Source organism: Saccoglossus kowalevskii, chromosome 4, assembly GCF_978046115.1.
Source record: "Saccoglossus kowalevskii chromosome 4, keSacKowa6.1, whole genome shotgun sequence".
Taxonomy (NCBI): Eukaryota; Metazoa; Hemichordata; class Enteropneusta; family Harrimaniidae; genus Saccoglossus; species Saccoglossus kowalevskii.
In genome coordinates this window covers 14,448,230-14,456,320 of record NC_140644.1, presented here as the reverse complement: position 1 = coordinate 14,456,320, position 8,091 = coordinate 14,448,230, and positions in this window count along the sequence as shown.

Below are 8,091 nucleotides of genomic sequence, written 5' to 3'. Positions count from 1 at the left end.
TGCCCAGAAATCTTTTATTTGACCCAAGTTCAACTCAAGTTACAGTTGATGAAATAGTCATGCACAACTGTCAATAGGTGATTGTCTGTTCAACTGCGAGATCTCGCAAGTTGCGTGAAAGACGTACACTGAACATCAGCCGCAAAAATTGAACTCAAATTTCTTTATATCATAGCTCACATCAAAAGGCTTATCTTTGACAGGTGGAATATTGTGTTTGAATACCCTCACTTCATCAAAATTGACCATCATCAAATGCGTACAGCATGTTTGTCGAATTGATGCGATGTTTGTTGCCACTACGATGCTATGACCTTTGTTTGTCCTGTTTTTATGTTCGATTTCATGCATAATGCCAGATCACGCAGTGAACGGAAAATGGTCTATTAATAGATCATTTTTCAATTCACTACAAGATTCAACATCATGTGAAATTTGATAAATACAAAAATATTATTGGTGTATTTCCATGCTTAATAATGTGCTTATAATACGCATTTGATTATGGTCAGATTTGATGAAGTAAGGGTATACCAATGCCTCCGGAAGTTCAACTTTTCAATATTAAGCTGTACCAAATGAAATTAAAAGTTAAAAATTAATTCATTAAATTTTTGGGGTAGACGTCCAGTCTGCACTTTTCACGCATTACCCGAGATCTCGCAGTAAATGAAAAATCACCTGTTAATTTGAAAAATGTGAAAAATGAATAACTTTGACAAACCCTGAATATGAACTCAGAAATATATAAAACCTGTAAGTGCACAGAACGTATCCTTTCAGCAACATTAAGGATATTGATGTCTTAGATTTGAATGCTTTAGTCCTTCCAAAAAATACAGATATTCCTATTCTATGGTAATGTTTAAAAATTTATCCTTGAAACTTGGTCCTCAAGTGAGTGCATATTATGGATAAGCACTGCAAAAAAAAAAAAAAGTTTCTAAACAATTTCCAAAATATATGCGCATGTTATTTTATTTTTATTTAAAAAAACATGTGCTTATATTTTGATTTTTCAAGAAAATATTTCAGATTTTCGTACATGGAATTTTAATTTCTGAAACAATCACTGACCCATTTAACAATTCCAGCTGTACTTTTAGCATGGTGGTTCTCACAAAAATGACAACAAGTCAATACACGGTTCACTAGTCCACAAAATACCCCTGGTAAGTTCCTAAGCCATGTATTGAATTCACGTAAAAATGAAAGCATGTTATTAATGTACTCTTTACTGCTCAATATATTGGTTTTCCAAAAGCAAATTTCACAATTGTTTGGCCTTTAAATTTATAGACATGAGGGAATTAAAATTAAATCAATTCTTAGTCCTGATTCTGCAACTGTCTTGTACTTATACCTGGTTCCATTGTAAGTCAAACTTGAGGAATACACAATTATACACAGATTGTATCTTTAATTTTATCTGCACCATTATGGATAGCAATTATTAGAAATTTCTGTTATGTGTAAAAAATTGGTAGAATCATATTGGGAATAAAAAATATAACAATAATAATTATACTTTTATTTAGATTTTTCATGAAACTTTTATTTCATTTCTCTAAATTTCAGTTTTAAACCAAAAATAATTGGGAAAAGCTGCAATATGCAACAGAATATTTACTGTTTTATTACATAATCCTAATATAACATACTGGATACAAGTCTGCATTATTTGAAAATTATTCCATAATTACAGGTGTATACTATGGAAATTAATCTCCATTCACAGATGGAAATGTCAAATAAAACCCCATTCACAGATGGAAATGTCAAATAAAACCCCATTCACAGATGGAAATGTCAAATAAAACCCCATTCACAGATGGAAGTGTCAAATTATATTTTACCTAGAAAGCGCAGAAAATTATCCATATCACGATTTTCCTATCAATTCATCTGTTTCCTGTATGACAATAATGCACGTTGTTTATTAAAAACTCTTCACTTTGAATACTGCAATAAAGGTTTTGCCGAACCAAATGTCTGTCGGAAAAATCAAAGAATTTTAGAATATATGAATTCTTTTTTTCATACTGTAAAATGACTAATTTTCACTGGCTTTAAATTTGCTAATTTACCATTTCAGGCATATTCAGTAGGATTTAAATTTACAGTTTTATAATTTAGATAATGTGTTCTATGCTAAATTTTACATATTCACTGGGTTTTAATTTAGGGCATTTTCCAGTCAGCAAAATAAGCAAAATTAAAACACAGTGAATAATAATAATAATAACTTTATTCGTATTTAGGCCTCTGGCCCATGTACACAAATAATAAAAAATCATTACATTTCTGTCATAGGTTTGAAAATAAAATATAAAAGACTTAAATTACAATTTCTCTTTAATTCTAAATACATGAAACAAAATATAGCAATACTTTCAATATCAGTCGGGTTGTCTGATGCCATTATCTTGTGAAAATCATGCAAGATGTTCGCTGTATGGTCCAGGCTGGAAAAACTCTTTCATTGCCATTTTTATCAAGGAATATGGCATTAACATTACTTCATGATTACTTCATGTACAGTACAAATTATTTATTAAACTTGAAAATACTCTTGCTTTTGTCAAATTCCTTGCAATATTTTGACCCTACTACGATGCTATGACCATTGCTTGGGTTAAAATTCAGAAGTTTGGGGTCAAAATTTGGTCAAAAGTTAAAGATTTGGAATTTAATTAAAAGAATGAATTTTTCTAACAGGTTTTAAATTGTTGGGAAAATGTTAATGAAAATAACAAATGAAAGAATGACATTTTTGTGTTTGTCAGCATTTAACAGAATGTTATATCAATGTTTGAATTCTCCAATACAACAGTCAGGTTCTGAGGAAGCCAGCCATCCTAATTACTGCAAGCGGAGAAACATTTACAGGGTTTAATTTTAATGGATTTGATATTACAGAGGGATATATTAATCAGATTTTAAACTAACTAGGTTGTGGATTCTATGTTTACAATCTTTATTCACTGGGTATTAATTACAATAGAATAATTAATTATCAGCAAAATAAGCGAAAATACAACGTTGAATAATTAAGCTATATAACATGCATATATTAAGCATGTATTAAACATATTAAGCATGCATTAAGCATGTATTAAATATATTAAGCATGCGTTAAGCATGTATTAAGCTTGTATAAGGCATGTATTAAGTATATATTAAGCATGCATTAAGCATGTATTAAGCATGCATTAAGCATGTATTAAGCAGATCAAATTATTTTTTTGGCAAATATAACTGCATATATGTGCTCAAACTGAATCTGATATATAACTGTAAACACAGTTGTCTCATCTAGTTAAGCAATTAGGGTGAAGTAGAGCAGTCTATGTCATAGCAATTAACGAACTATAATAAGAGGCCAAGATTATGTCATATCCGAAAGAGCCTTTCAATCCTTTCATGCAAATATATAAAACGGCTAATTTGTCCACATGTGTCGGCCTTAATCATCTTGGGGATATGAAAATTAAATATGGTTTATGACTTATTTATATTTTTTGATTACTGGGGTATATCTTTACAAGATTTTGATTGATGTGAAAAAGCAAATAAATAATGAATTATTTCAAAAAAATAATCAAAATCTTGTCAGCAATTTATTATTTTTTTGTTCTAATTTTACCATGATTTTGATCAATGACCAAATTTAAACCAATTAGGGAATGACCATTAAAAACTTTGGGTGGGTAAATAGTGGACAAAATTGCGCAAAGTATAATATTTTTACTTTATTCTGTCTTAAGCCAAATTGTTGGCATAAAAAAAAAAAATTGTAATTTTCCATTTAGAATTTTATTTCAGAATATTCTAAGATGATGATTTGTTGTAAAAAATATACCCCCCACCAAGTTTCAAATGGTCAATCCCTTATACATGAATCTTGCAACTGAGAAAATAACAGTGTTTCCATGTGTAATGTATGACAACATGTAGGTCCTTTGTATATCACCAAATATAGGGCACATTATATAGATCTAGGTGAATAATATTTCCCGTCTCATTAAAAACTTCTAAGATATTTACAAACACACGAAAACATTCAGAGGATAAACGTCAATAAAAATGAAATCTTAGCCTTTACAAAATTCAAGATAAAACATATACTAGTAGGACTATAAGGATGATTATTATAAGATAATCTTTCTGGCATCATGAAAAATTGTGTGTAATATATATTTGCTTTATTGGAATTGCATCTTTGATAGAAATGCACACACAAAAATTGCATTTATTGTATGCTTGATTATGATTATTATGATTATTATGATTATTATGATTATTATGATTATTAAAATACTTTACTTTTGTTTGGAATTAATTTTTCCTGAAGCAATGATTCAGTGAAAATAAACTCCAGGTAATATACATTTTTTCCTACATTTTTTACATTCAAATCGTCAATGATCAGTGAAAATAAAATTCCATACAACAAAAGACCCAAAAAGTCATTTCAGCGAGTATTAATACCAGCTGAAATAAAGTATTTTACAGTGCGACGTATTTTGTATAGGGATACACCTAAGTCATTTACATAAGCGCATGCGCTACTAATACTACAGAAAATTTGTGATATCTGCACGTCAGTTAAAATGAAGATAAATACATACATGTATGTTTCATGTCAAATGTGCAAGTGTCTTTAAGTATGACAGGCTGTCATGCACTGTCAAAATAAAAAAAACTGGTCCAGGAGTGAATTCTACATCTGACAACAGGAATGCAAAGCACCGTTTTTTTGTTGCTCTGATTTAACACTATTCAATTTACCCCAGAGTGTGAAATCTGACAATTGATATCATATGTGTTAACCACTTTGAATACAAAAGATCGCATCCGAGAGGAATTAAAATGACACCACTGATGCGGTAAAAGCATTCCTAACAATCGCTGTACATTAACAACTATTTACCTTATAGGAAAGATTGCTAAACATAATAACATGATCTCGTCTCCCTTTTTAATAATGCTCTCAATTTAAATCTAAAAAAAAGGTAAAAAATCAGTATTTTATGAATCTAATAATATGCTTGATATTTACCAAAAACTGATTGAGGCTAACATAAATATATCTTCCAACGATGAATCCTTTCCATAATTTTCCAATCACGTCATTCCTGAGTAATACAATTTCCATAATGGCCAGTGATTGGAAATGGTTACCATGGTAACAGGTCATCTCTTTTTTTTTTATTCAACAGCACGTGATTATCAATGATGTGTTTAATATTGGAGCTTATAAAAAAATCACTTACCGAGATAGTGATGAAGAACACGATGAGGTGTGAGGTGTAAAACTGGCTAGGTCATCGCTACGATTTAATGTTGTGAGCAGAGTGAGTATAACTGACTTAATGACAATACCTCCAATCAATGATAATCAATACATTAGCAATTAGGCCATACCTTGCAACCATTTCTCACTCAAGTGTCAGCTGCATTTGTCAATACGTATATATACATATATACCAGAATATGTTGTGAAGAAACGCTCAGATGCAACCATTTTCTGTTTAGGGGTGTAGGTATAGACTGCTGTAAGATGAGTAAATACAGTGTATTCATTGGGTGAGTCTATATTTAGTCACAGGGATGTGCGTGTGGCTCTCATATCTTCACCTAGGGCTAAATAATTTTGTTAATAGGGGTGTAAGGTATATAACAGTACTAACTGTAAATTACTCTATTTATTTTGGCTGAAAAAGTGAAAATTTGTTCCTGTATTTAACAACTACGGTACATACAAAAGAACCAAAATGTCTTTTCAGCAAAAAAATAATTCCAGCCAAAATAAATATTTTACAGTGTGTCTTGGGTTAAACCACTGTACACAAGGATGTGCAGGCTTTATTTTGTTTTTGTTTTTCTATAATGTCAGAGGCTAAACCATTTGTTATGTAGGGGTTACAGCTTATGAATAAAAGATGGTGGTAGCCATAGTTACAATGGATTCAATGCATAGTTCTCATGAGTGACCAAAAACACAAGTGTAATTGCTCCATGCCTTTGGAAAAGAAAAAAATGATAGATGGGAAACAAACACTCGGCACATGCAATTTCAAGTTAAGGTTGAGAGACTTTGGCTGATATCTGACGCTACCAGAACAATTTACAATAATTTACAGAAATATATTGTCAAAACTACACATGTACATATACCTACAGAGTACTATAGAAACACAGATTTGGCTTGCAATCTTAATATAATCTTGTACCTTTTTTAGCAATAATACAAATACATGTAGAACAAAATAACACTAAATGGAAGACAAAAACACGACTAAAAAATACACAAACATTCATTTTTGTGTAAACAATGTATTTTACATGCATATACACATAACATGGGACCCACAAAAAACACAACATTACAGAACTTTTTGCTGCAAATACAGTAATACACAGTGGAAGTGTGTGGATTTTCATATGACAATGAATGGCTCAAAGCAACATATAGGGAAGAAATGTGTTAACTCCATATTGGATTCGCAAAGGATTTTGGGATAGAAAAATTTAGCACTAGAGGGTGTTTGGGGAGGGGGGGGGGGCTTGCATCTTCTCCATATAGCCCCATGTTAAAACCAGCTCTTTACCTCTCCTGTTTTCAAGCAATGCGTTAGTTTTTTGTTTTTTTATTTGTACTGGGAAGATTGTTTTAAAGAATTTGTTTAGATTTGTTACAGTTTTTGGCTGATATTCCATAGTTCTTCACAAATTCAATATGGAGTTAACGCACTTTATCCCTATAGAATGAGTCAATATTCTACTCCAGCTTTTGGTAAAAATGTTATTATTGCTTAATTTTTTTTTGCTATAATATTTGAAAATGCATAAATTTTGTAAGTTACATCAACAACATTCAGTGTTTTTGCATGAAAAAAAAACCCTTGCATATGATCACCTAATTACACAGAGACCACTTTCGTGGGGTATTATATGAAACTTAAATTATCTTTTAACTGTGTTTATAGGTGTCTGAAAATAAAAAAAATTTACAGTATTCCGCAACAATAACAAATGCGCATCTCAAAGCACAGGGAGCCCAGGAACTATAATCAATTGTAATACGCAGTCTCTATGAGCGGCGCGGGGGGGCGGGGGGGGGGGGGGTGGGTATCGGCTGGTATCTAGTGTAAGAAATAGACAAGGGATGAAGGCTCCAGCCAGCTCACATTTTTTAAACTTGAAAAAAACAGACGAAAAAAATAATAAATAAAATCTAAAAAAAATACCAGGTTGAAGAATATTAGTTGCTCCTTCGAATTTCGCCAAAGCCTTACCTACATTTTACCGATATCCGCAGAATAAATCAAGAAAACTACACGTTGAGCAAGGCTAACCGAGTCGTGACCTCGATGTGGTTCGTAACCAGTCTTGTGATTGGTTGTTGACAAATGCTGAACAGGCCACGCCTCTAACTGTGCCGTGCGTTCGGGCAAACCGTTAGGAATTCCTAAATGGAGTAAATTTGTGTAGTTTTCTTCATTTATTCTGCAGATATCGGCAAAATGTAGGTAGGGCTTTGGCGAAATTTGAAGAAGCAACTAATATTCTTCAACCTGGTATTTTTTTAGATTTTATTTTTCATTCTTTTTGTCTGTTTTTTCGAGTTTAAAAAATATGAGCTGGCTGGAGCCTTCATCCCTTGTCTATTTTTTACACTAGATACCAGCCGATAACCCCCCCCCCCCACCCGCTCATAGAGACTGCGTATTACAAATGATTATAGTTCCTGGGCTCCCTGTGCTCAAAGCATGAGCTATGTGCATCGTACACTAGCTACCATAGTGGATTACATGTTTCTCACTTGTCCACTTTTTAAATATCAACATGGCTCTTTGAGGTTGGGTGGGTCAGGTTCATTTGATTATCACATACATTATATCAGTTATTAATTGAGATTTCAATACCATTGGATAATGTACAGCAATGAAGAAACTCAATGTTGAAATATTGGACAATAGTTTTATAATACTATAAAGCTTTAGTAGGTTCAACTTTGCAATTAAGAAGGCACCCAAAAATAAATCAAAACCTAGGTATATGTAAATACTCAATCTATATATTAAA